The 23,543-nt window shown below is 42.6% G+C and overlaps 5 non-coding genes across 5 annotated transcripts; 1 reads left to right on the top strand and 4 right to left on the bottom strand.

Annotated features, from left to right (window-relative positions):
* The first annotated feature begins 1,856 nt into the window (after positions 1-1,856).
* On the top strand, positions 1,857-1,929 carry trnaf-gaa (transfer RNA phenylalanine (anticodon GAA)). Its single transcript has one exon. It is a non-coding gene; the product is annotated as a tRNA-Phe (tRNA).
* Positions 1,930-9,912: 7,983 nt separating this feature from the next.
* On the bottom strand, positions 9,913-9,994 carry trnas-gcu (transfer RNA serine (anticodon GCU)). The gene has a single exon. It is a non-coding gene; the product is annotated as a tRNA-Ser (tRNA).
* A 10,038-nt stretch (positions 9,995-20,032) lies between these two features.
* Positions 20,033-20,114, bottom strand: trnas-uga (transfer RNA serine (anticodon UGA)). The gene has a single exon. It is a non-coding gene; the product is annotated as a tRNA-Ser (tRNA).
* Positions 20,115-20,244: 130 nt separating this feature from the next.
* On the bottom strand, positions 20,245-20,327 carry trnal-caa (transfer RNA leucine (anticodon CAA)). Its single transcript has one exon. It is a non-coding gene; the product is annotated as a tRNA-Leu (tRNA).
* A 1,022-nt stretch (positions 20,328-21,349) lies between these two features.
* trnas-uga (transfer RNA serine (anticodon UGA)) lies at positions 21,350-21,431 on the bottom strand. Its single transcript has one exon. It is a non-coding gene; the product is annotated as a tRNA-Ser (tRNA).
* Between the last annotated feature and the right edge of the window lie 2,112 nt (positions 21,432-23,543).

Consider the following 23,543-nt stretch of genomic DNA (forward strand, 5'->3'; position numbering starts at 1 on the left):
CAAGATCCTGCAGTGTCTGAATTTTACAATGATATTTGTGTGTTAGCTTTTTGTAATCCACAGTGATTTTACACAGTGAGGTGTGTTTTAGTGAAATGAAGTCATTATTGAGAATTTCTGATATATATTAGCCTGGTGGATACACAGTACAACTAGGAACAGATATTACACAGAATATAATCTTGTACCTTTTATATATTTACTTAAAAATTAGAAAATTGTCATGCTTGTGTGCAATCTACTTTCAGTGTTTCTTCTTTTTATAATAAACTGTTTATTGGTGAATTATTCTGAAATGCTTCAATATGTCTCAAGGCTTGTAAAAATATTTCTGCGAACAAAGACTAAACAATGGGAGAAAATCTTTCAGCAACATTGGTAACAGCCGAACATTGGCACCAGTTACCAGTTCTGTTCATACGAACTTTCATTTCTGAGAGGATCCATAAGCAAAACTCTTCTTTAACATAATGAGAGCATGAAAACTGATTCCATCATTGTCTTGATTGTTGGATTTTAAGTCATCCTTTTAATGTACATCTTATGTTTAATGACAGTTTTTCAATGAAAAATACTGTTTCACAAAAATGTTCAGTGATTCCTTGATGACTTCTGTTGAACGCGAGTTTGGATATTTGGGGTTTATATTCTTTTTTCAGTTTTTTTTTACACAATCTGTTTTTTTATTATACCAACACAAAAGCTATACAGTACAACAAAACAAAGACAACAGTGCACAAACAATGAACGCAAGATGTGCAATGAACCAAATGAATAGGTAGATTTTCAAAAGTGCAAATTAAATCATTATGTGATTCATACAGTATCAGTGATTTCTATCATTTTTTCTATTACCATCTTCTACACCGCAAAACAATACTGGAGACACCAAAACTTAAAAAAAAACATATGGAATACACACACAACTATGTGACATACAAAAAAGTTAAAAAAAAATTCCCACAGGAATGACAGACTGCAGAAGAAACAAGGGGATACAAAAATTAGAACAACAGGGACAATAGAAAGAAAAGAGCAATGACAAAGCCTACACAATACCTACACAACAATCGCAATAGAAAAGAACAGTAAAAGATAGTGCAAAAACCCCATCATCCCACCAGCCACCAGCGAAGCAGGCAGGGGCCCAATACATACACAGCAACCACCGATGGGTCACATCACCGCCCCCAGGACCCCAGACAGACCAAACACAGGGCAGCAAACGGGAGAGTAGAGCCGACACCAGTGCGCAGCTTTGTCCTCGACCTGTACTGCAACGACCTCATGCCATCTCTCCTGCACATCTAACATTGTGTGTGTGTGTGAGAGACAAAGATTTTGATCATATAATCAAAATCTCTCTATTCTTTATTCAGTTTTTTATTTCACAATCTATTTTATACACTACACACAGATCAAAACCTCTCTCTCTCTCTCTCTCTGTGCATGTGTGCACTTATAAGGGAGATCATTACCCACTTGGCACTGTGGATAACAGTTGAAATAATCAAGACTGCATGATTGGGGGGTAACAGTGAAATGAGCGAGCACAGAGAACACATTTACCTCATTATTTAGCTTATTATTTGCTCATTCTTTCATGTGAACATTTGTTCATTTAATTAAAAACATGCTTGGAATAAAACAAATTGCCAACAACATAAAAGAGTTTCATTAATCAATTACCACATTACATATGTAATGCTTCCAGATCATACTATCTATTATTTTAAACACTTTATATTTCATTAGATTTTGGTTCAAAAGGAACACCATGTGACCTTACCGATTGGATTTAGCAACTACTCATGTTTATATCGGTGACGTGACTGCTCAGATGGTGGCATGCTCTTGCTGAAATAGCTCAGTAGGGAGAGCGTTAGACTGAAGATCTAAAGGTCCCTGGTTCAATCCTGGGGTTCGGCACTGAGGGGTGTGTTCATCTAAGTCTTTGACACTTAAGGGGTGTGTCGTTCAAGTGTAGCTGATGGAAAAAAGCAGAATTTTGATCCATTGTAGCCCAAAGTCAGCAGGCCACTTGCAGAATGAATGGGTTTGATTTGTACCAACCAGTGGCGGTTCTAGACCAAAATTACTAGGGGGGCCGAGGTGGGGCCAGTGTTTTTTCAAGGGGGCACATATGGACAAAACATGGCAATATTTAAGCGTTCAAAATGTTTTGTTTAGTTTATCTCTCATCATCTCTAGCCGCTTTATCCTTCTACAGGGTCGCAGGCAAGCTGGAGCCTATCCCAGCTGACTACAGGCGACAGGCGGGGTACACGCTGGACAAGTCGCCAGGTCATCACAGGGCTGACATATAGACACAGACAACCATTCACACTCACGGTCAATTTAGAGTCACCAGTTAACCTAACCTGCATGTCTTTGGACTGTGGGGGAAACCGGAGCACCCGGAGGAAACCCACGCAGACATGGCGAGAACATGCAAACTCCACACAGAAAGGCCCTCGCCGGCCCCGGGGCTCGAACCCAGGACCTTCTTGCTGTGAGGCGACAGCGCTAACCACTACACCACCGTGCCACCCGCTGTTTAGTTTATTTAAAACCAAAACAAAATACATTAGGCATAAATACAATGAGAAACATTCTGTCTCAATAGCCTAAACATAAAATAAATTGTGTTCAATAAATCTTAAAACCATGTTTCTCTTTTTTGTAAAATAAGGTTTCTATTTTTGCATACAATGAATCTTTTCTTCAGATGTGGCTGCACTGGAGTGTCGTCCAAGCACTTGCTGATATCTGGAGAAAGATGAATACAGTAAATATGAGAGTGCTACTGAGAACAACATTTATCATTATTCATTTATTAATTTATTATTATATCTATTATTTTTATTTTATATTTATTAATTATTATTCAGACTTCACACTTTCAGGGTAGGCTATATGAATTGTAGGCCAACACTGCTCACACACATGCATTTGTTCAACATCACAAACCTGATGGTGCTGTACTTGATATGCATGGTGAATCTGGTTGTCCCAATGACTCGTTGGGTTGTCCCTCATTCTGTCCTTCAATCTGATCCTGAATGTCTTCATCCTCACTCTCAGATTGCCTTTCAGATGCCTCACTTTCCACCTCTCCAACCACCACCTCTGGCTCTCTCTCCACCTCTGGCTCTCTCTCCTCTTTCATAATCTTCATCTTCCTTACTCTCTCTATGTTGCTTTTTGCCAACAGTGGCAAAAAAGGACATAATGTCCTTCTTGCTTCTTTTCATGATGATAGCCTACAGTAGGCCTATACTAAAAAGTAAACGGAGAGGAATGTAGCCTCTACATATCACAAGGCCATTCGAGTTTTACAAGAAGGTTAAACACTGTCGGTTATTTTACTCATTTCCCAAAAATATTAAGTTAGGCTACTTATCGCTGTGCAACGCACTTTTAAGAAAGAGCAATAAAACGGATTTATTATTGTAGTGAACAACAACAGTAAAACACGGATATGTGCAAACACTGATGTTACAAAATTGAATAATTTTCCTTACCTTCGCTTCTTTGCAGTAGCCTAGTTCTTGCAGGGCTGCAGCTGTTATCTCTCACGTCCGAAGTTTACAATTCGTGCTGCTGCTGATCTTTCTGCTGCAGGTAACAGTGTGCGTGTAGTGCTTTAAGGAGTCCGTGTAGAACACTCCGTCATGTCAGTTCCGATCTTCGAGCCAGCGCATGTCGAAATTAATAAAGCTTATTATCTGTTCAGCACAGGGGCCACAACAGGGGCCAGGAGCAATTTTACAGGGGCACTGGCCTCCCCTGGCCCCCGTTTAAAACCGCCTATGGTACCAACAAAGAGAGGTAACTTCAAGCCGACAGGACAGTTTGGTGTCTGCTCCATAAAGATAAATTTGTGAGGCAGATTCACATAGAAGGATTTGATTGATGTCTGGTATGCGGAGCAGTTCCTACGATCTGGAAACAAAAGTCAGTAACGCCATCCCAAAGAGCTCACCGCACAGGAAGGGTCAAGCTTGCGTTTAACCTGTTGCTTGAATTTATGAGTTGTCCATCGGCATCGCCAGACCCATTTTACTGGGGCACATGCCCCAATACATACCTGCTGTGATCCAGTAAAATTTCCTGATCACATTTCAGAAACAGTAATGTATTTGGCACTGCAGAATAACCGTACACTGTAAAAAATTGCAGCCTCATTTAGTTATGTCCACTTACTACCTCTCTTTAACACAAAGAGCTCTGACAAGTTTTGGATTTTGAACTCAACTTTATGAGTTTTAGAAAGTAAAACTTATTGCTATCCATTGTGTTGACTATTTGAGAATTTCGCAGATTTGTATGTGTTGACTGAACTTGGGTTTGTAAGTCATCAGTTGGAAAAAAGGAGAGGAAAAATAAGGTGGGAATGGGGGATGGGAGCTACAGGAAAAAACAACTGTTTGCAGTGTCTTTAAGGCAACATTGAAGAATTGGAATACATTGCAGATAAGTAATATTTCAAATTCTATCCAAAATATACACATTTTGCAGTAAACAAGAAGGGACTTCTTCCACCGGCGGAAGAAGACTATTTCCCTAACAATGGCCTGTTAAAATAAGCGGAGCAATACAACACTGTCTGTACTGAGTGCAACTGGAAAACCGGATTGTCGAGAGACTCGTGAGTTTTTCATGCAGCATCAGTGCCATGTGAGTTTAATAATCTTTAATTCACTATTTTTCCATTAACTGTCGGTGCAGTAATGTAATAACAGTAACTAGGTTGTGTTTTTTAATAGCAGGGAAAAGCTAAATTCGTGCCTTTGATTATAAGCTAATGGCTTGGTGGCATCTTTCATAATATTACCAAGAGCAGCAGCTGGTTTGTTCCTCACCTCAGGCTTCATTATTAGATTAGGGATAAAATTAGCTCATGTTTTAAGTCGTTCAAATTCTGTAAAGCTGCTTTGCGACAATGTTTATTGTTAAAAGCGCTATACAAATAAACTTGATTTGATTTGATTATTACTAGTAATAATAGCTTTTATACTAAATTATTTATCATGACTTATTCACAGCAATTTCTGAGAAGGCTAAAGTCCCTAATGCAGCAAAACCACTTATAAAACAAATGCAACATGAAATTTAAAGATTTAATGATTTATTTATTCAATTACGGTATATTTTTACAGACCAGAATGATTGATTTTTCATAATTATATGAATTCTGCTGACAGCTGGAGTTGAAGACAGGTTCCCCATGTGAGGCTGAATGTAAAGCCAGGATGCTTCAGTAAGAATCAACAATCTGTCAGTAACAATGGTGACACTGTCATGTGGTGCTGTGGGCTGGAGCTTCATGAACCTTTATGATGTGAACATATCATAGTACAGAAAGAATACTTTCACTCAGCTGAGACCATTCATCATGTTCACTGTTATATTCATGTGTCTGTGGCTTTCACTCAGTGAGTTAACTTTGACTTTTCGTTATTGCAGAAATATTCAGCATTGAATTAGTGATTTATTCATCTGTGTGGTGGGAAGAAAAATCAGAATGTATGTGCATGTTCTCTTCTTTATGACAGGTGACTCCATGGCAGCTTCAATCAAGCCACTTTTTACTCATACAATTATAGATGAAGGCAGTGATGTTACTTTGTCCTGCAACTACAAAGCAAGTGGTAAAGGAAACTACCTGCACTGGTACAGACAATATCCAAAATCTAAACCTGACTTCCTTCTTTATATATCACAAAGTGGATATTAAAGTGACTCAATCCCACCATGTCTCTCTGCTGAAGTTGATGAAAAGAATAACCAAGTGGATCTGCTCATCTCCTCTGCTGCTGTATCAGACTCTGCACTATACTACTATGCTCTGCAGCCCACAGTGACAGGAAATCCAACTGCACTGTACAAAAACTTTCACACAGTTATGTTATACTGAAGGCTGATCACTTGTCAAAGTTACATAATTCCAGAAGTTATAATATCAATGATATAATGAGTTAAAATAAATAAATGGGGCGTTAGATCAGTCAATAAAATCTATATTCAGTGTGTCTTGGCTTGGGGCGGCACGGTGGTGTAGTGGTTAGCGCTGTTGCCTCCCAGCAAGAAGGTCTGTGTTCGAGCCCCGTAGCTGGCAAGGGCCTTTCTGTGCGGAGTTTGCATGTTCTCCTTGTGTCCGCATGGGTTTCCTCCAGGTGCTCCGGTTTCCCCCACAGTCCAACGACATGCAGGTTAGGTTAACTGATAACTCTAAATTGACCGTAGGTGTGAGTGTGAATGGTTGTCTGTGTCTATGTGTCAGCCCTGTGATGACCTGGCGACTTGTCCAGGGTGTACCCTGTCTTTCGCCCGTAGTCAGCTGGGATAGGCTCCAGCTTACCTGCGACCCTGTAGAACAGGATAAAGCGGCTAGAAATAATGAGATGAGGTGTCTTGGCTCTGTCTCTTGCTCCAGATCTATGTTCACACTCAGGATCACACTTTTTGGTTGCTAAGTACAATGATTTCGTAGATTTTTGTTATTGTTGTCAATGGCTTCATAATATATTCAAAACACACACACACACACAAATACTTTCAAGATTCATAATGGCCATTTTAGTCTTGCCTTGCCTGACCATAGTTTTCATTGATATCGCTGTTTAAAGATCGTGATGGCCAAATGAGACTTCGAAGCGCATATCAAGAATAAGGGGGCAGATGAAGCCCCGCTTTGAGGCTTTGTATCGTTGAGCAGAAAACCACATGACCCATGATAAACAAGGCCTCGGTTGTGATTCACTAAAAGGTTCATTACTCAGACTCTCATTCAGCAGACTTCACTAGCGACCTACTGCTAAGAGAAATGTACAGCATGTTTAATTTCTACCTCGCGTCAATGTTCTGCCACTTTACATTATTCTTTGCATGTCCAGTAATTTGCACAATGTTCCATTTTAAAATAACTTATGTCATCAGATTTTTTTTGCTTGTTTGTTTTACTTATTTGCCCGTATGTTATTTGATGTTGACCCTCTGTCTCTCTCTTACACACACACACACTTTTGGCCCTTTTCCACTACCCTTTTTCAGCTCGCTTCAGCTCACTTCAGCCCGACACGGCTCGCGTTTCGACTACCAAAAACCAGCACGACTCAGCTCGTTTCAGCCCTGCTTAGCCCCTAAAACTCGCACCGTTTTGGAGTGGGGCTGAAGCGAGCCAAACCGTGCCGAGTGAGGCTAGGGGCGTGAGCAGACACTCCCCTGTGCACTGATTGGTGAGGAGGAGTGTCCTCACATGCCCACACACGCCCCGCGAGCGCGCTGGGATCTGTAAACACCGCAAACCCGGAAGAATAATAATTACGAATTACGAGAATTTCTGAAGCCTTATGCGCCTCGCCTCATCTATACGCTCTTGCCAGTATCTGTTGGCGTTGTCGGTGACAACAAGCCACAGCACCAAGACCAGCAACACTAACGACTCCATGTCCTCCATGTTTATTGTTTACTATTCGGGTCGTGAGACTACCACTTAAAAGATCACTGAATCAGTGACATACAGAGCATCGTGGACGAGTTCGCGGAGTGCAAGGCTCGTCGTATACCCTTCAAATAATGCGCGCAGTAGGCTATTGATGTTTTATTATGAGCCATGTACAGTATGTCACCTAATGTTTTTTTGTTTCTGAGTTACATGTTCGTTTGAAGGACTTAATGTACAAAATAACATAGTTGCAACCCGTAGTGTTGAAATTGGTAAACACAGTGCATTCAGTGAGGTTTGCACCGCCCTCCTTTTATTTCTGACTCTTCCTGTCACCGTTGCAACCTCTGAGCGCTCATTCGTATGCCCTTCAAATAATGTGCGCAGTATAGGCTATTGATGTTTTATTATGAGCCATGTACAGTATCCTAATGTTTTTTGTTTCTGAGTTACATGTTCGTTTGAAGGACTTGATGTACTAAATAACATAGTTGCACCCGGTAGTGTTGAAATTGGTAAACACCGCAGTTGCGGACATTTTGTAGCCTAAAATGATGTTATGATAAGCTTTAATAAAGGGCCCGGTCATTTGCCCCGCCCCCGGCCCGGCTCTGACTTGTTCCGCCACTGTCACTGATGTCACTGTTTGCGCTGCTTAACGACATCACGTGACGTCCACCCACTTTCGCTAACTCCACCCAATGTGTCCACCCACTTCCAGCCAGCACGGTTCAGCGCGGTTGTAGTCGAAATGCAACTCCAACAGCCCCGCTCAGCTCGACTCAGCTCGACTCGGCACGGCACGGCTCAGCCGCGTTTGTAGTGGAAAAGCGGCATTAGTCTCTTTCTATGGATTTATGATCAGTATAATTTTGTCTGCACAATAAAAAGGTGTAGATAAACATAAAGGGAGTAAGCTTTGTGTTCAGTGCTTGTGTGATGGGACTGTGAGTGTTACTGCAGCCGTGCAGTGCACAGAGTAACTTTTAGGGGAACCTTTATTGATTTTTGTTGAGGAACAGATTTATTTTCACTGTGTTTGGATTGAGGTGATTCCTTTTCTTCGAAATTCCCTCCCCAGCCTCACGTGGTTCCCTCACGTGGTTTTCTTCTGAACGATCCATGCCTCGAGGCAGGGCTTCATCTGCCACACCCCCTTATACTCGACACGCGCTTCGGAGCCTCGGCTTCAGACGGCCATCACTATCGACCAATAATTGCTGATTATTGTCTGTCTGTGTTTTGTCACAGCATTAAATCATAATGTATTTTGTGTGTGTGAGCAGTTTAAGGACAGTTCCCCTAGCCTGGCTAACGCGACTTCAAAGCTCTCCGAGCATTTGGTCTGGCCAAGCTATTAAGCCAAACCGTTTCCCAGAGCCCGTGGTTGACCCGCCTCCCTGAAATGCCTCAGTTTGCTACTGATCGAAGCCAGAAAAGGCTGTGACTAAGCTTAAACCAATCACATCACTCTTTCCTCTGACGTATGCGACGCAACGGGGCTAACTGGTCGATTAAACTCTTACCGAAGCCGGTCGGGAGCAAGGCAAAAACGTCCTTTCTTTCAATAAATACCTCCAGGGCTGCTCTTTGCTCCGTTTTCAATGAGAACTTCCCGTTGAATGCTTTCAATACAGCATCTTCCCCTGTGTTAAAGGCTTGCCGCTGCTCCATGTTCGTGATGTGAATGAAGCACTTCTGGCATAGATTATGTAAACAATCTATGGCTTCTGGTCGCAGTTCTACTACGTCACTGCCTTGAACACGCCTCTACCCAGGGCCGTTGGAGATGCTCAAAGTTGATTGGTTCCCGATTTTTCGGGAGCTTGGAAATGCTGTAGATAGCCTGCCTGGCCAGACTAAGCTCGGAACAGGCCCTCGTGTTGCGTCACGCTTAGGATGGGCGGGCCCAGGCTACAGTTCCCCCATTTCCCCCTGATGAAGTGATCAGCCAGGATGTGTTTCTATCTGACACTTAAAGACATTGATTTGAATTAAAAAGTCTGCAAAGGGAATAAATCTGAATTAATAGTACAGATCTTTGCACAGATAACGAGAAAAGGTGTCATGAATTAAGTTACAGGTGTTTACATTTTTCCTAAACCTTTGTTTGTTAAAATTGCATTTTATATACTCTATGTTAATATTTATTTTTAAACCTTTATTTGTCATATGCACACTTCAAGCACAGTGAAATTCATTCTCTGCATTTAACCCATCTGAAGCAGTGAACACATGCGTACACACCCAGTGAGCAGCACCTTGCTCAAGGCCGCCCCACATCAACCCAACTGCATGTCTTTGGATTGTGGGGGAAACTGGAGCACCCGGAGGAAACCCACACAGACACAACATGAAAACTCCACACAGAAAGGCCCTCGCCAGCCGCTGGGTTCAACCCAGAACCTTCTTGCTGTGAGGCGACCGTGCTAACCACTACACCACCTAAAAGAACAGACATGCGATGAGGGTGGGACTCGAACCCACGCATACAGAGCACAATGGATTAGCAGTCCATCACCTTAACCTCTCGGCCACCTCACCCACATTTATGTGTGTGTTTATCTATTTTGTATGATGCAATGATCTTTGGACTTTGACAGAGTGAGTAATTCTGTCAAAGTCAAAACTCAGACTCATTAAAATATTTGTTGGAACATTGTTGCTGTATATTTATTTAATAAGCCTGTTATGAAAATGTGAAAACTACATATTCAAAAATAAATCCGTCTAAAATGCTCATCTGAAGTCTGACTGAAAATGAAATTATAATCATTTGAAACCAATCACAGTAAATTTTGTGCTCCTTTTCCTGATCAGAGGCTAATTATAGGTGGTGTGTGTGTGTGTGTGTGTGGGGGGGGGGGTGTTAAGAATTTTGACTTTTCCATGTTTTACCCCCCTAGAAATATGGAGATGGTCCATCTATGTGGGAAAATGTAAAATTGTATTAAATTGAACCTTGCTAACCCCCCTGTACATACCCTCTGAAAGTTTCCATTCATGACAAAATACATTACAGTGCTGTTTGATATTAGAATGCTGCTTTTTTTAATGTGTTTTAAAGTTATCGATGAATGTGAACCTCTTCAGGTATGCCACTAGGTACGACTACAACATTTTCAGTGCAGATGATCATTATTTTAAGGTAATAAGCTTGGTGGTAAGTAACCTTACATTCAAGTAAATTAAACATATGGTAATTCTGCTCTTTTTCAGCAAGTTTTAAAGTTATTGATGAATGTCACACTCTTCAGTAATACCTCAAATATGAACTATTTTTAAGCACAGAGGATCATTACTTAAGGTTACTAATTTAGTTTTAAGAACCAGTATGCACAAATGATTCATATCTGAATTATATCTCCCAGTGTATAAATAGTCATTATTTGTATTCTTGCAGGTAAATAATGGCTTCTGTTGCAACACGGTCAAAAGCTAAGAAGATACGAGGTGTAGTAGAGTACATAGAGCAGGCTGAGTTCCCTTCTGGGATGCTTCCAACAGGGAAGGACATCATTCAGAATATGCTCGATCTGCTGCGGCCGAAGCGTGCTGGTCAAGCACAGAGATCCAGGGATGCTGCTGCTCAGTTGCTGGCAGAACTTGTTCAAGAGCACTGGTTATTTTGTAACTTATACACCATCCACACCAGACATATAAAGAAGCATCTCTTGAAACTTTATGGAGAATTTGTTACTCTGATTAAAACCCGTAAACAGAGACAAAGTGAGGGTTTCTAACAACTCTTTTTGTGAGAAATAAATGTTATTACTGTGATTTTTGATGTTATGTTTGAGTTATTTCCGTTAAGGAATGCTTATATTAGTGAAAAAGGCAGTTTTTGACTATTTGGAGGGGTTATTAACTTCAGAGGGTATGTACAGGGGGGTTAGCATTTTTCAGTTGGCCAAATATTGGTATTTCCATAGATAGATCATCTCCATATTTTGGAGGGGGTAGAAAAAAATTTTTGGTCTAACACCCCTTATAGGATTGGATCAAAACACAGTAAATGAATTATTACATAATGCTGGTTTGGGACATAAACCTGTGTTTTGTACAAATCTTTTATTTCACTCAGAGGCGCTCTTACAATAGAGGCGAAGTAGGCAATTGCCTTGGGCCCCTACAACTTTCCCATTCGGCAGGGGCCCCAGACCAGCTGCCCCTTCCCGAATCAGCTGGGGATTTGGGGGCCTTTGGACAGCGATCCATTCCTAAGCCATTGTGTTTGTAAATTGTAATTTTGTATGTTTAAATCGGAAACAAAGACAAAAAACTAAAATACAAAGGAATGAAGTATTTGTACACCCCCCCGTTTGTGTTGAAATGGACTATTCCATGCAATGATCGCGCGAGTCCGAGAACATTGCGCGACGAACGTGAACTGAACCTGAGTGAGTGAATTCAGGGAACTTCTAATAGAGACTGTGCTGAATTGTTTTGAACTTGTGATCAGCGAAATGAAGCGCCACTTTCCAAGTGGTGCTACGAAAAGGAGGAAGCGGGATGAGGCGAAATCAAAGAATGATGCGCTTCCCAAGCTTACAACTTTCTTTAACCCTTGTAATGTGTTCGTGTTTTTGTTACACAGGGAGTGCTCCCGGGTCTGGTGGACCCATTGCACTTTAGGACTTTAACATCACCATATATTCAAACCTTTTTTGTTAAAATACTCAGCAACTGTTTCATTCATGCAATTTGCAAGTAGTATTAAGAACATATGTCTTATTTATTCCCCTTTACCTTTATTAATTTACATTTTTAAAAGACAATGCCACTCGTTTTTGTTATTTTTTTTTATTAAAATGGAAGAAAATAAGGAAATGCATCATATAACAACCATAACTGGGTAATGATCCAAAATGTATAAATCAAACAAGTTCTTCCAACAGTTATTTATTTGAGATTCAACAGAAATTTAACCTATGCATGTCAGTTTACACAACATCTCTCTGAACAGCACTTGAATGCAAACAGATCCAGAACAGATTAGGACACACATGAGGGGCAGATTTTCACTGTATGTGTATTGCAGATATACTTCTGACACTTGGTGCATGTATATTGGGTTTTTCTATCCATCTGGGGTCCACACACTGCACAGCGCTTCCTTTTGTTGACAGTCACAATCTTGCAAACCTGTGTGGGAACAGCACTGCACTGGTGGTTCCCACCAAGGGCCCATCTCTCTTTATCTCTCTCTCTCTCTCTCTCTCACAGTCAGTCACTCACAAACACACACATATGCACACTCACAGAGAGAGAGAGAGAGGGCCAAAGACGAGAATAGGGAAATGAGAGGGGCACAAGAGCTATGATTTCCATACTTTCAATAGCCCGGGTCCAGTAGACCCGAACACCCTCTATGTAATACAAATGTGAAGGGGGTGGAAGCAAGGGGGGGTCAATGATTTTTTTGTCTGATTCATGTTCCTTGCACAAAATGAGCCAAAGCCAGTGAATCTCAGTGTGAAAAAACAATTCTTTATGTATTTTTTTTAAAGATGAAAACGGGTCCCACAGACCCGAACACGTTACAAGGGTTAATGTGTCAACAGCGTCGGTTGACTCGGATGCTGTAGCGGAGCAGGAGGAGCTGCTGCTGATTCAGGAGGGGAGCGAGCGGCATCAAGCTCCAACACAGCAGACGAGCAGCAGACTAATCATTCTGAAAAAAACATAGCGGAGGTGGTGAGCGCGTGTCCCGTTTCTGTTGACCACCACGAAGAAAATGACTCTCTCATTCATTCACTCACTCACCCTCTCTCTGTCTCACACACACAGAACACTCTCTCTCTCACACTGTCTCATTCTCTCTCACTCACTGACACATACAGTCACATGGATATGGAGTTGCTTAGAGCCAAATGCCACCTCATCTCTCCTCAGTCCACACTTCTTACCTCCCCTCACTCACCCTCTCACACACACACACTCTCACAAACACTAACTCACACACACACTCTCACACATACACACACACACTCTCACACATACACACACACACACACTCTCACAAACACTAACTCACTCACACACACACACACAACTATGTACATAGTTTTATTTATAGAATGTTTGAAATCTTCTGATCTTTAAAAAAAAAATAAACAGTGCTGGTTTTCCTGGCATTTTGGCAAAGACAGATGTTATCTGAAATCTTATTCTCTGTTGGGTTCCATCATGACTATTAGTTTGTGTAGTGCTACACTTTTTGTGTTCTCTGCTTTCCATCTTCATTTTGGAGTAAAGAAGTGTATACAGGGTTTAAAGGGGAATGTTTTTTTTCTCCTCTCCAACCTTTACTTCCCTATAGATTAGCTTTACCTGCCTATCCACCATGCAGTCGGTACATTTTTTTTTGTTTCGGATCGGATGATGGGGGCCCCATACATACCTTCGCCTGGGGCCCCCAATTTGCTAAATCCGCCACTGATTTCGCTCCTTTTGAAGAAAAGTCCAACTTTATTTACGGATAATAATCCACGAACCACAACAACATGCATTTGAAACCAATCGCAGTAAATTCTGTGCTGCTTTTCCTGATGGTAGAATAATTATTGGACTCGGACTGATGGGTTCGGAACCAAACAAAACCGCTTCCTCATAAAGTAACGCGGTGGAACAGAAAGACTTCACCGGCCAATCAGGCGGCACTTTCCTAATGAATATTCATGAAGTCCCCGCCCACCTCGCTGAAATTGAAAGGTGTTTGTGTTTAAATTAGTGCTGTCAAGCGATTAAAATATTTAATCGCGATTAATGTCGCGACTGTCATAGTTAACTCGCGATTAATCGCAATTTAATCGCACATTTTTGTCACATGAAAAACCATGTAATTCTCTTATCAGCATAAAAAAGTGAATGGGCTTGCTCACCGTTCGAACTACGGGGGTACTCGGGGGATCCGAGATCCCCTGAAACAGACATGAGATCCCTTGAAAACATGATTTGGGAAATGTTGGGGGTCTCTAAAATATTGGCAAAATGATGTTTATTGACATAGCAATCGTGTGTAACGGGAAGCATTTGCATATCCGAAGTGAGCGCGCGATGGAGATCCGCGCTCTGAGACAAGCGCAAGCACCCCCCCAAGGGAAAAAAAGGGACCCCCCCGAAAATATCGGCATAGTTCGAACACTGGTTGTACCAATGTGTTTTTTTTTTTTTAATTGCAGAGCATAACACATCTTGTCTCAGCCACTGCAAAGTGGGGCTGGAGCCGCCAATGGGAAAACGAAACCTAAGCCGAGCACCATGGCTCTTCGGGGGAGGGCAGAGGACTCTGGCTGTGCGGGGCGTGGCATTACAGTCTAGCTGCTATCGTTTTTCTAAGCAAAGTCTCTGTTCCAAGTTCCTGGCAGTTTCAAAAGCTTATGAAAAACCTACATCATGTCATAGAGCGTTAATCTCGCGATAAAAAAATTATCGCCGTTAAAATTGAGTCAAGTTAACGCGTTAATAACGCAACATTTTTGACAGCACTAGTTTAAATGTTTGGAAATCCCCACAAAACGCTCATTTGTAGAAGCGGCGAGATCAGGATCCCAGCAGCGACTCTGACACAGCGGTTATTCCTGCAGCACCACTGGGTTTATTCCTGCAGCACCACTGGGTTTATTCCCGCACCGGCAGCAATGAACTCTCAGTTTTCCTTTTCACTTCAACAACAAGCGCTTTAAACACCTCATTATTACAAAAAGGGTCAAAAATAGCAGTGAACAGGCGGAAATGCTCTCAGGAATAGAGTTAACGCTCATTTGTGAGTGGGACAGGCAAAGTGCAGCCAGGTACTCTTTCTTTATTTTACAGACAAGCGTACTTGATTGGGACAGGCAAAGTGCAGCCAGGTACTCTTTCTTTCTTTTACAAGCAAGCGAACGTGAGTGGGACAGGCAAAGTGCAGCCAGGTACTCTTTCTTTCTTTTACAGACAAGCGAATGTGAGTGGGACAGGCAAAGTGCAGCGAGGTACTCTTTCTTTTACAGGCATGCGAACGTGAGTGGGACAGGCAAAGTGCAGCCAGGTACTCTTTCTTTCTTTTACAGGCAAGCAAACGTGAGTGGGACAGGCAAAGTGCCGCCAGGTACTCTTTCTTTCTTTTACAGGCAAGCGAACGTGAGTGGGACAGGCAAAGTGCCGCCAGTTACTCTTTCTTTCTTTTACAGGCAAGCGAACATGAGTGGGACAGGCAAACTGCAGCCAGGTACTCTTTCTTTGTTTTTCAGGCAAGCGAACGTGAGTGGGACAGGCAAAGTGCAGCGAGGTACTCTTTCTTTCTTTTACAGGCAAGCGAACGTGAGTGGGACAGGCAAAGTGCAGCCAGGTACTCTTTCTTTCTTTTACAGACAAGCGAATGTGAGTGGGACAGGCAAAGTGCAGCGAGGTACTCTTTCTTTTACAGGCATGTGAACGTGAGTGGGACAGGCAAAGTGCAGCGAGGTACTCTTTCTTTCTTTTACAGGCAAGCGAACGTGAGTGGGACAGGCAAAGTGCAGCCAGGTACTCTTTTTCTTTTACAGACAAGCGAATGTGAGTGGGACAGGCAAAGTGCAGCGAGGTACTCTTTCTTTTACAGGCATGCGAACGTGAGTGGGACAGGCAAAGTGCAGCCAGGTACTCTTTCTTTCTTTTACAGGCAAGCAAACGTGAGTGGGACAGGCAAAGTGCCGCCAGGTACTCTTTCTTTCTTTTACAGGCAAGCGAACGTGAGTGGGACAGGCAAAGTGCTGCCGGTTACTCTTTCTTTCTTTTACAGGCAAGCGAACGTGAGTGGGACAGGCAAACTGCAGCCAGGTACTCTTTCTTTGTTTTACAGGCAAGCGAACGTGAGTGGGACAGGCAAAGTGCAGCGAGGTACTCTTTCTTTCTTTTACAGGCAAGCGAACGTGAGTGGGACAGGCAAACTGCAGCCAGGTACTCTTTCTTTCTTTTACAGGCAAGCGAACATGAGTGGGACAGGCAAACTGCAGCCAGGTACTCTTTCTTTCTTTTACAGGCAAGAGAACGTGAATGGGACAGGCAAAGTGCAGCGAGGTACTCTTTCTTTTACAGGCAAGGGAACGTGAGCCGGACAGGCAAAGTGCAGCCAGGTACTCTTTCTTTGTTTTACAGGCAAACGAACGTGAGTGGGACAGGCAAAGTGCAGCCAGGCACTCTTTCTTTGTTTTACTGGCAAGCGAACGTGAGTGGGACAGGCAAACTGCAGCCAGGTACTCTTTCTTTCTTTTACAGGCAAGAGAACGTGAGTGGGACAGGCAAAGTGTCGCCAGGTACTCTTTCTTTTACAGGCAAGCAAACGTGAGTGGGACAGGCAAAGTGCAGCCAGGTACTCTTTCTTTGTTTTACAGGCAAGCGAACGTGAGTGGGACAGGCAAAGTGCAGCCAGGTACTCTTTCTTTGTTTTACTGGCAAGCAAACGTGAGTGGGACAGGCAAAGTGCAGCCAGGTACTCTTTCTTTGTTTTACTGGCAAGCAAACGTGAGTGGGACAGGCAAAGTGCCACCAGGTACTCTTTCTTTCTTTTACCAGAGATGCCTACTAGTACGGATTGGCCGTATTTTGTACGGAAAAGTTACGTAAATACGATGTTACGGCAAACAGTGTTATTCTGTATGGAATTATTATAAAGTCTTAAATTCCAGTGAGTTGTTTTTAAATGTCCAAGCGACTTTTTCAATCCTTGCGCGATTCACGGCTAGGCTATTTATTTTTCCGACAACCGCACATGCTGTGTGTGACATGCGTAGTTTCCGCACATTTGTTCGCGCTATTTTCGATACGGTAGAATGGCCGTGCATGACTGGGTGTAAAAAGGGCAATGGATACGCGCACTGCAAACTGTGTAGAACTGACATTAACATCACTCATGGTGGTTGCGATGACTGCACGCGGCATGTCAACTACAAAAAAAACATATGGAGTATGCTGAAATGGCGAGTCAGGCGGAAAGTAAATCTGGGGGTATCCAGCAGTTTTTTACGAAATCTGTGGATGAAAAGACACGGAACGTGACACGTGCTGAAGCAGTGATGGTTGACCTATGCTTGGAGTTGAACTTGCCAATTAGTGCCATGAAATGTGAGTTAAACTTATTCAATTTCTTTTTACATGTACAGTGGTGCTTGAAAGTTTGTGAACCCTTTAGAATTTTCTATATTTCTGCATAAATATGACCTAAAACAACATCAGATTTTCACACAAGTCCTAAATGTAGATAAAGAGAACCCAGTTAAACAAATGAGACAAAAATATTATACTTGGTCATTTATTTATTGAGGAAAATGATCCAATATTACATATCTGTGAGTGGCAAAAGTATGTGAACCTTTGCTTTCAGTATCTGGTGTGACCCCCTTGTGCAGCAATAACTGCAACTAAACGTTTCCGGTAACTGTTGATCAGTCCTGCACACCGGCTTGGAGGAATTTTGGCCCATGGGATGTTGGTGGGTTTCCTCACATGAACTGCTCGCTTCAGGTCCTTCCACAACATCTCGATTGGATTAAGGTCAGGACTTTGACTTGGCTATTCCAAAACATTAACTTTTTATTCTTCTTTAACCATTCTTTGGTAGAACGACTTGTGTGCTTAGGGTCATTGTCTTGCTGCATGACCCACCTTCTCTTGAGATTCAGTTCATGGACAGATGAACTTTAGAATTCGCTGGTATAATTCAGAATTCATTGTTCCATCAATGATGGCAAGCCGTCCTGGCCCAGATAGAGCAAAATAGGCCCAAATCATGATACTACCACCACCAGGTTTCACAGATGGGATAAGGTTCTTATGCTGGAATGCAGTGTTTTCCTTTCTCCTAACATAACGCTTTTCATTTAAACCAAAAAGTTCTATTTTGGTCTCATCCGTCCACAAAACATTTTTCCAAAAGCCTTCTGGCTTGTCCACGTGATCTTTAGCAAACTGCAGATGAGCAGCAATGTTCTGTTTGGAGAGCAGTGGCTTTCTCCTTGCAACCCTGCCATGCAAACCATTGTTGTTCAGTGTTCTCCTGATGGTGGATTCATGAACATTAACATTAGCCAATGTGAGAGAGGCCTTCAGTTGCTTAGAAGTTACCCTGGGGTCCTTTGTAACCTCGCCGACTATTACACGCCTTGCTCTTGGAGTGATCTTTGTTGGTCGACCACTCCTGGGGAGGGTAACAATGGTCTTGAATTTCCTCCATTTGTACACAATCTGTCTGACTGTGGATTGGTGGAGTCCAAACTCTTTAGAGATGGTTTTGTAACCTTTTCCAGCCTGATGAGCATCATCAACACTCTTTCTGAGGTCCTCAGAAATCTCCTTTGTTCGTGCCATGATACACTTCCACAAACATGTGCTGTGAAGATCAGACTTTGATAGATCCCTGTTCTTTAAATAAAACAAGGTGCTCACTCACACCTGACTGTCATCCCATTGATTGAAAATACCTGACTCTAATTTCACCTACAAATTAACTACTAATCCTAGAGGTTCACATACTTTTGCCACTCACAGATATATAATATTGGATCATTTTCCTCAATGAATAAATGACCAAGTATAATATTTTTATCTCATTCGTTTAACTGGGTTCTCTTTATCTACTTTTAGGACTTGTGTGAAAATCTGATGTTTTAGGTCATATTTATGCAGAAATATAGAAAATTCTAAAGGGTTCACAAACTTCCAAGCACCACTGTATGATTTATGTTCACTGAAATATCAAACACTGGCTGTACTTCTTTAGTTCAAAGTCTTTTCTGTGTTGCAAGTGCAAATGTACATGTAGTATGATCAAAAACAGAATTTTATGATTAGTGCTGTTGGGATTGTGACAAAAAATTGATCATTCCACTGTTTTAAATACAATTATAAATGTCATTTTATTCAATGTCTCTTCTGAAGCATTATGCTGAAGTATTTATATATTGGGACATTAAGATAACAATGTCGGACTCTCTTTGGCATGAAATGAGATTTTTTTATTTTTTATTTTATTAGAATCCGTTAACAGGTACAACATTTTGCCAGGCAATATAATATATAATACTTTTGATGAGTTACATTCAATACCAATGATTGGTAGTCAACCGTAATGTCTGCAAACAGGGAACACAATTGTATTTATAAAAATATGATATTGTATACTTGAGAAATTTGTTGAGTGGAAATTCAGTTGAGATGGCTGCTCGCGTTTTGTTTATTCAATTCACACAAAACAGTTATTTTTAATAATATAAATGTTAAACATATTGGTGTATATATACCTCTTTATAATGGAAATGCGCATAAATTAATGTGACTGAAAGTCACTCCAAAATACTGAAATATGTTTTCAAGAATACTGAAATTCAAAATTTGTGGTAGGCATCTCTGTTTTACAGGCAAGCAAACGTGAGCAGGACAGGCAAAGTGCAGCCAGGTAGTCTTTCTTTCTGCTCCTTAGTCCGCTCTGGCACACACCACAGTGCCCATCAGCAAACCGCCGCCCCGTTTCAGGCCGAGAGCACAGGGGCCCTGGCGAAACCCATCCGCCGCCAGCTGGACCGATACAGGCAACACTCGACGGGCCCCAAATTTCACACCGCACGTAGCCAGCAGGATTCGATCCTGCGCGGGGAAACCCCAACGGATTTCAAGTCCGTTGCCTTCACCACTCGGCCATGACTACTGGAGGTGCCTAAATTCAAGTGCGACAAAAAATTGCTTTGAGCAACTTTTTTTTTTCCTTTTGCAAAGGCACACCAGCCGAAGCCTCCATTTTCACGCCACGCGGCCTATCAACAACCCGCTGCAGCAAATGTCAGAAGTGGGATTCGAACCCACACCTCCAGAGGAGACTGCAACTTGAACGCAGCGCCTTAGACCGCTCGGCCACCCTGACCCGCCACACCTAGCGCGAATCCGGCGTGGAACATGCTGAGGTCTCATGCTGCTCTCACGCGTGGGCCATGCGCTTGGCTCACTATTGCAATACTCTGGGCAGTGCTTTTACAAGTTTGCAGAAAACACGGACTTTCCGGCAAACGTTTTACGGCCGTGCTTTGACTCGACCTGTCCGGGAGAGGAGCCCTTTCCGTTTAGGACAGATACCTGGACTTGGAACCGCTCCCTCTTTTGCCAGGCAAGCTCGGGTAAAAGCCGCCACAGAACAAGGCTCCGGCTGCCTTTCAACAAACCCGATTTCAGATGGCGTCGGCAGCACACTCAAAGCAGCGTGGGAGACGTCGAGGACATTGCTTTAAGCAGGTGGCCACGACTGCACACGGGGCCTCGGGACAGCGTGGACGAATTATCAGGAGACGCTTCGGTGCACTTCGTTTCAAAACGCATACGCTTCAGGGAGGCAAAATCCTCAGGTTGGACGTGAACGAGTCTACGGCCTAGCCTCGTTGATTCACTGGACGTGCAACCGTCTGTGGGCAGCGCTGCTAAATAAAGCCAGGGTTGTAAAATGAAACCCTAGAATGGACTGCAATGACCAGTTTTCACCCATCGTACGGCAAACGGAATCTCAAACTTACTCGTAAGCATGCTATATTGCGTAGGGAAACCTCAAGGCATCCGTTTCAGTACCTTAAGATGCAAAACTGGATTTCAGCGTGCTATCAGTACACCATCCCGAACATTAGTAAGCAGGACTTAACAGACCTCAGGATCAAGATAGAAGAACGCTTCTTCACTGGACACCGCTAGCCAGACGCGTCGTTGACCACGCCCAGGTCTTGAGCCGGCCACGTGAGTTGGCAATGCACTTGAGTCACTGCTCAAATGCCTATATTCGGTGATCAAAGGAAGACGGCCGCCCTGTTTCAGGCCGAGAGCACAGGGGCCCTGGCGAAACCCGTCCGCCGCCAGCCGGACCGATACGGGCAACACTCGACAGGCCCCAAATTTCACACCGCACATAGCCAGCAGGATTCGAACCTGCACGGGGAAACCCCAACAGATTTCAAGTCCGTCACCTTCACCACTCGGCCATGACTACTGGAGGCACCTAAGTTCAAGTGCGACAAAAAATTGCTTTGAGCAAATCTTTTTTCCTTTTGCAAAGGCACACCAGCCAAAGCCTTTGTTTTCACGCCATGCATGGGCCACGAGGCCCATCAACAACCCGCTGCAGCAAATGTCAGAAGTGGGATTCGAACCCACGCCTCCAGAGGAGACTGCAACTTGAACCTTAGACCGCTCGGCCACCCTGACCCACCACACCTAGCGCGAATCCGGCATGGAACATGCTGAGGTCTCATGCTGCTCTCACGCGTGGGCCATGCGCTTGGCTCACTATTGCAATACTCTGGGCAGTGCTTTTACAAGTTTGCAGAAAACACGGACTTTCCGGCAAACGTTTTACGGCCGTGCTTTGACTCGACCTGTCCGGGAGAGGAGCCCTTTCCGTTTAGGACAGATACCTGGACTTGGAACCGCTCCCTCTTTTGCCAGGCAAGCTCGGGTAAAAGCCGCCACAGAACAAGGCTCCGGCTGCCTTTCAACAAACCCGATTTCAGATGGCGTCGGCAGCACACTCAAAGCAGCGTCGAGCATTTCTCTTTCCTGGTACAAACAATATCTGAACAGCGCACCACAGTTTTTACTGTATAAAGGTGCAAGGTCAGGCACAGGTTATGATAGCACTCCTACTGATCATCGATTAGAGTCAAAAACAACCAGAGACTCCACTGAACTTACTATCAGAGGTCTAAAGCTCTCAGATTCTGCGCTCTATCACTGTGCTCTTGAAGTAGCACAGTAATATAGAGTCAATGAAAGGCTGTACAAAAACATACAAATGGTATTTATGAAGCTTCTAAAACCACAGATCAAAGATATTCCCTTTACCAACTCATCAGTTAACCACAGACACAAACAACACTCGTGGTAGCACATGCACCTGGAGGAAATAGAACAGAATAATAATGAGGGATTAACACAACAACTCCACATTAATCACAGTGAATTCACAAACCTACATGTTTCATTCTCCAAAATATTTTAATGACACTTCTAGATCCATTGTGTCAGGTTTTGCTGGTTTGCACTGGAATAAAACGAATGAACTCTTTCCTGGGTTTCCTCATAACCTACTGTCATCAATTTTTATTTGTTCATTCATTCACTCATTCATTTGCTCATGTGTTTATTATGCATGTAGGTATATATGTACGAACAGATGTGACTTTGATCATACAGATACAAAAAAATAATGAAAAGGAAAAATAAGAAAATTCCCAGTGGAATTTGCTTTTCCTTTTTCCATCGCAAGATTTGATTGCACTGAACTTTGATGAATATGGGTCATGTATATCATGTAAACAAAATTATGTGATTAATGGATGATGACTCTAAACTTTCATCAAGCACTATTTTTTTTTTCAATTTATTCTGTGATTCAAACTTTCAAACGTGCATTTAGGTGGATTGGTCACAATAAATTTCCTATACTGTCCACTTTATTAGGAACACCTGCACATTCTTGCAATTATCTCATCAGCTGATTATGTGCCAGCAGCATAATACAAAAAACAATCATACAGATACAGGGCAAGAGCTTCAGGTAATGCTCACATCAAACATCAAAATGAAGAAAAAGTGCAATCTCTGTGATTTTGATAATGGCATGGTTGTTGGTACCAGAAAGACTGGTTTGAGTATCTCAGAAACTGCTGATCTTCTGGATTTTCACACACACTAGTCTCTATGGACCCTTTTCATGTGACGTCACGACAAACGCAGCCGCCATTTTGGACATGTACTACCAGTAGTTTACCACAGCCAACATTGAGGAACGGCAGCAAAGAAAGTGTTTATTTTCAGCAAGACTTCCATCATGCCACTATATTGTTGTGCACCTGGATGTAGTAACCATCAACAAACAAGGCAAGGTTTATCATTTTATCGGATCCCGACGGAGAAGATGGATAGCGGCCATTAACAGATTGGCAGCACTCAGCATACCAGCGCTTGTGTAGTGACCACTTTGTTGGAGGTAAGACGAATAAAATTAGCCAGAAAAGGCATTACATTGCTGTTAACATTCTGTGGCGGCGAGTGTGTAACCAAATAGGCTAAAATAACCCATTGTAACCTCTTTGTTCTTCTG

The sequence above is a fragment of the Neoarius graeffei genome, chromosome 1 (genome assembly GCF_027579695.1).
Source record: "Neoarius graeffei isolate fNeoGra1 chromosome 1, fNeoGra1.pri, whole genome shotgun sequence".
Classification (NCBI taxonomy): Eukaryota; Metazoa; Chordata; class Actinopteri; order Siluriformes; family Ariidae; genus Neoarius; species Neoarius graeffei.